This window comes from Triticum dicoccoides, chromosome 4B, assembly GCF_002162155.2.
Source record: "Triticum dicoccoides isolate Atlit2015 ecotype Zavitan chromosome 4B, WEW_v2.0, whole genome shotgun sequence".
NCBI lineage: Eukaryota > Viridiplantae > Streptophyta > Magnoliopsida > Poales > Poaceae > Triticum > Triticum dicoccoides.
The window spans coordinates 510932459-510939125 of NC_041387.1; positions in this window are offsets into that span (position 1 = coordinate 510932459).

Below are 6667 nucleotides of genomic sequence, written 5' to 3' on the forward strand. Positions count from 1 at the left end.
ATTGGGCCTGGTTTCTTTCTCTTTTTTTGCCGATCGGGCCTCCTACTCCTGGCGCCCTCCTACTACATGCATACCTCGGGGGGGGGGCTGGTTTTTGGGGGCCCGGGGTGGCCGCCCCCCCTGCCCCCCCAAGGGCCGGCCCAGCTTTTGGAGTTACTCAAGAGTAGTAAGATTCTATTTATAGTTTAACCCAAGATGCACATCTCGTGGCTTCAACTTATCAACTACCACTCTATTTTCTTTCATGACACGACCTGGATGCTAGATGTACCACGTGTCGGCAAAAGGAGGAAGAACCCGACCAAATCTTTGGTTGTGCTCTCAGATTAGACTAGTTGTGCTAACTTAAATTTTTTTATTGCGTACTCCCTCCGTTCCAAAATACTTGACTTCCATTTGTCCAAAAATGGATGTGCCTATATACTAAAACATGTCTAGATACATATATATTTTGACAAATACTACCTCCGTCCGGGTTTATTGGTCCCCATTATATTTCGTGCCAAATTTTGACCATAGATTAAACTAACATAATGTTTACGCATGTCACCAAACATTATATTTTTGAAAATTATGTTCAAATACGAATCCAATGAGATAATTTTTCTTGACATGCATTAACATTTTGTTAGTTAAATCTTTAGTCAAAATTTGACACAAACTACAAAGGGGACCTATAAACTAGGACGGAGGTAGTAGAACGGAGGGAGTAGAATGGATGCAAGTTTTTGTATTGGGAAGAAGAGTACATACATATATTGATAAAGCGTTGGAGTTGGCCTTACAAGTGGGACCGCAGTTGAGGAAACCGACTATCGACAAACCCCCACCTCGCTCGCCGCGCGATGGCTGAGTTAGAGAAACGATGAGGTTGAAGAGATTGCTTTAGCACGGACTCCAAGAAATATGGTGTCAGATGGAAGTCGTGCTGGTGGTGTGTGCCATACTCCTGGACGTGAATGCTTGTTCTGGCTCATGCCACCCTACTACTCCTACTACTTACTATATAGTACTACTAGTATCGAGGATTCAAGGTGCTGGTTACGTAGTACAATATGGCTACAGTAAAAACACCCGCACGACGCGCGAAGCATGTGAAGCTAGTACAAACAGTGTACTACTATTGTTGATGATTGGCCTCATCCGATAACCTATTGCAATGCACATTTCATCGGAATTAGTTGCCAGGCGCCAACGAGTATATGGGTGCTGCTCGTCCTCATGCTCGTGATCATCACCATCGTCATATCCCCCTTGGTTATAAAAATTTTCAAGTATAGGTGGTGGAATTTTCACAGGACCTTGGAAACACAAGAAGAAGGTTAATTAGTAAAGGGAAACTTGCTAACCCGCATGCATGTGGATGAAGCAATTATAATTACGGTGGAAGACAAACATACCGAAATCATAACGATTCCATGCAAAAACAGTGCCACGAGTGGTGGCAGCAAACACAAGGCCCTCATATTCAATTGCATCACAGTACTCATCCGTGTACAGAAACTGATTTTTGAGCAATGTCCATCGAGTCAAACCAGCAACGACGGCAAGAAGCTTATCGAAGATAGCAACAACTTCATAGTTGTTGTAATTCCAAGAGTGGGTGGGAACTCGAGAAATTGCTATCTTCCGTAGAAGAAAGTCACCATGATTGCATTTGAACGTGCGTACAATACCGGTGTGCTCAACCTCTGGGCAGTCTGCTGAGATTTTTGGAAGTGGAACCCGGTCACGAGTGTACACATTCACAAGTTCCCACTCGCAATTGGACCCAATGTAAACAACTCAATCTCCATTTGCGCCTGCCCAGGCCTTGCCCTCAAGCGATGGCATCTTAACATCATACGTATCATTATCAAGTGGCATCAACTTGCACAGGGCGAGGCCTCCGTCGTGATGGCGCCGGTCATCAGGGTCACGGCGAAGAAGATAGGGGAGATCAAACCGTTCCTTGACTCTTGGGTTCCTTGTAATGATGTTATTAGTTGAGTCAAGAATGGGCTTGAACGAACCTGCCATGCTAGCCGAGGTGATGACGTCACACCGATCAATGAGTTCCTCCACCACATCATCTTTCAGATCGGGGCAAGAATAACGTGGTCGTTTTCGTCCTGTTCCCTCCATGGAGAAGACGATCGAACAATGGCAGAAGAAAGCGTGAAGGGCTGAAGGAAAATGGAGGAGGGTGAGGAAGAGCGTGCGACAGCAGTTCCAAATCGAGAGGGAAAGGCGAAGCGTCGGTGGACAGTTGCCAGTTTGCCACAGTTCACGAAGGGGCGCCCCGGCCTACATGCCGGTTCGGAAATACTCCTACTACTCGCCGTCGTCTCACTGATATGTTGGAACGGGATCACATGTCAACGAAACATGGTGTGTAATTTCTCGTGCAAAATGCGATCTGGCCGTGTTGGCCCGAAGTGCCGCATTAGTTTTTTTTTGAAAGTTTCCCGCATTAGTTATCGACCTTTATTTTTTTAACATGCAATCTGAATGGATAGCTCATGTGGTCATCACACGTGAGCGGATATAGTGATGGTTGATTCGCCCGAGCAACTTTACTGTGGGAATATGGGAGTGCCAGTGGATTCAAGGAATAGAGAAATGATGGTTGCTTCGTCCGAGCAACTTACTGTGGCGAAGGTGGGGCTTTGTGATTTGACTGCTCACTAGTCATTACTACTGCGGCACAACGACCGGGGTGAATCTTTCCCTGAAGTTGTGTTGTGCACTCAATATTGCTGCATGGCAGGTGGAGCCGGATGAAGGATGTGCAACATGTCGACGAAACGAAGTTGAATTGTTTCTGGCATTGCTATCAATCCTTCAGGATTTTTTTATATGTACACATAATTTTGAAGAAATTGTAATGTGATGCTATGAAGGTTTCAACTCTGGTTCCCGCAGGAAAAAAATGGTTTCAACTTAGGATTCATGTGTCTTGCCTCGAGATTATCTCGTTACAACATTCCATCAAATACAAATGAAACTACCATGGCTAATGCATCACAATGGTTCGCAGATCAGCGCCAATATTCACATCACAACTGAAGACAAAGTTGTGAGAAGGTGTACAAATAAAGAAAAAAATATAATTGATCGATGTTGTTCGTAGGCATGGCTCCATTTCCTTGGCACAGTGTTCATTGCTTGGTAGCTAGTTTCACCCAGATCTGTAGCCAAAAAAGAGGTGTATGAAGGACACCACATGTCACGCCCAATACGCGATACTATCCTAGAGACTCGAAGGTCCCACCAAGGATAGAACCGCATATTGAAATGCTTTTGCAAGGTGGATATCATTACATCAACATTACATACATAGATGGGGATACATACATAAGGCAAACAATGCCACATGAATACAACAACACAATACATAAGAGCATCATCTGGCTACGGATGAAACACAAACAGAAACTCAAACGACATCCACCCTGCTAGCCCAGGCTGCCGACCTGGAACCTATCCCCTGATCGAAGAAGAAGCAGAAGAAGAACTCCAAAACAAGCAAACATCGCTCTCGCATCAAGATCATCGCATAACCTGTACCTGCAACTGTTGTTGTAGTAATCTGTGAGCCACGAGGACTCAGCAATCCCATTACCATGGGTATCAAGACTAGCAAAGCTTAAAGGGAAAGGAAGGGGTAAAGTGGTGAGGTTGCAGCAGCGACTGAGCATATATGGTGGCTAACATACGCAAATGAGAGCGAGAAGAGAGCAAAGGAACAGTCGTGAAACTATCAATGATCAAGAGGTGATCCTGAACTCCTACTTACGTCACCAAACCGTGTTCACTTCCCGGACTCCGCCGAAAAGAGACCATCACGGCTACACACGCGGTTGATGCGTTTTAATTTAGATCTGGTGTCAAGTTATCTACAACCGGACATTAACAAATTCCCATCTGCCGCATAACCGCGGGCACGGCTTTCGAAAGTTTATACCCTGCAGGGGTGTCCCAACTTAGCCCATGATAAGCTCTCGTGATCAACGAAGGATATACCTTCTCCCAGGAAGACCCGATCAGACTCGGAATCCTGGTTTACAAGACATTTCGACAATGGTAAAACAAGACCAGCAAGACCGCCCGATGCACCGACAAATCCCGATAGGAGCTGCACATATCTCGTTCTCAGGGCACACCGGATGAGCAAGACGACGGGTTGGCATAGACCCTGGTTGCCCAGGGGGCGTCGGACATCGCTCGGTTTGGACCAACAGTTAGACAAGCATTGGCCTGGGGGGGCTAAAATAAAGATGACCCTCGGGTTAATTACTCCCAAGGGAAATGTAGGTGATGGTGAGGCAAATGGTAAAACCAAGGTTGGGCCTTGCTGGAGGAGTTTTATTCAAAGCGAACTGTCAAGGGGGTCCCATACTTCACCCAACCTCATTAGGAACGCAAAATCCGGGAACATAACACCGGTATGACGGAAACTAGGGCGACAAGAGTGGAACAAAACACCAGGCATAAGGCCGAGCCTTCCACCCTTTACCAAGTATATAGATGCATTAATTAAAATAAGAGATATTGTGATATCCCAACATAAACATGTCCACCATGGAGCAATCTTCAAGTTCACCTACAACTAGCAACGCTATAAGAGGGGCTGAGCAAAAGCGGTAACATAGCCAAGCAATGGTTTGCTAGGAAGGGTAAAAAGGTTAGAGGCTGACATGGCAAATAGGGAGGCTTGAAGAGCAAGTGATAGGTAGCGCAACATAGCGATAGAACGAAGCAACTAGCATAACAATGATAGTAGTGAGATCCAGGGTAGCGGTCATCTTGCCTGAAATCCTGCTAGGAAGAAGAACGAGTCCATGAAGAAGATGAAGCCACGAAGACGAACCAAGCGTAGACGAACGAATCCTCATGATCGCAACGAAACAGGAACTATCAGGAAGAAACACACAACATGGTAAACACACCACACATAGACAAGACTTGATGCACAACAAGCATGATGCATGACAATGCTGATGAGGCTACTCATGGCAAGAGATGATGCATACAAGAGCAACACATCAAGGCAAGTTTAAATGAGGCCGGGAACAACATATAACAAATTTGGTAAGTCCTCATATGTAAATTTCGAAATTGGTCCAGATCTGAATAAACCTTATGTTCAAGTTTTTAAACAGCAAGTTAAAATGCACCAAGATGATCTACACGAGATTCTTGTCAAGTTACATATAAAGTTCATTAGATTTGGAGCTACGGCCTAGAAGATATGAGCAATACAAGTTAAACATGGCATTGAAGCAAAATGCACCCAAACATCAAGAAAACACCTCAAAACAAGTATGCAACATGATAATATGAAACTACATGCAATTCTAAGCAAGTTTCATATAGAGCACACTCAAAACGGAGCAACGGTGCAACACATACACTCCAAACAAGACATAACAACAATCTACAACAAGCCATAAATGCAACCAGGGGCATGGATGGATATAGCATGACATGTATAACAAAACATCCTTAGGGAACATCTCCATATTATGCATAGAATGACTTGTAGCAGCAGGTTTACATAGCATCACAAAATAACAGATTCAGCCTAGCAAAACAGTAACAGCAAGTACACTACTTCACGAGCTCGATTCACTCATCACAAGTCATTGCATGACAAGATAAGCATAGCATCAGCAAGAAGACATGTTTATGAAACTAACCAAGGCAAGAACAAGTTCATAGCATGCAAGGATCAACTACAACAACCTTGGCAAAGTTGAATAACATGTAAAAAATCTGCCAGGAAACATTTTATAGCAAATGTAGAGCAAGAAAATGACATGCTAGACTACTCCATAATTGCAAACAGGGGCATGAATGGATATATAATAACCATTTGTTCAAAACATCCTTACTGAAGTATCTCAAAATATGCTTGGATCTCTCTGTAGCATCAAGTTTACATGGCATAAAAATAACAGCAGAACAAGGACTGAAATCAGCAACATCACGAAGCCTAGTTTGCATGCTTGTTCTAGTCACCACATTGATCACAAAAATACATGGCATACACCCCTATAAATATGGCATGATGTAGCACAAAACACATGTAGACATCAAGCTCATAGGATGCACACATCAAACATGGCAAAAATGACAAATGAACATGTTCTATTAACAGACAATAGACAACATTATATAGCACTCTTGCAACGATGATTCAGGCATCAAGATTGACTCAATTGAACATGATGCAATTGAATGAAATGTAGAGCATCTCACAACGAACATTTTGATATATTACATGTACGAAACGGAGCAGTATGCACAGAGTTATGATGCGATGAACATGAGCTAAAAATATGCAAATATTTTGGGACTTGGACGAAAAAAATGGGGTCAACCTCAAATCTTCTCCGATCCAGATCCGGGGCGCAGAACCCGAGGTTCACCGGGGATTCTGCCGGAGTTGGGCGGAGAAGACGAAGGGGAGGCGGCCGGAGGAGGCCGGGGCGGCGCTGGCGAAGGAAGGCGGCGGCGGCGTCCGGCAGGAGCGGAGCTCCGACGGGGAGATCGGGGCCGCGGTTCCCCTGCCGGCGGGGAGGGAGAGGCGCGGCCGGGCGGAGGAGCTCCGGCCGAACGGGGCGTGGACGGCGCGGGTCCGGTGCGACGCATGGAGGCGCGCGGTCGGACGGGGCACGAAGGG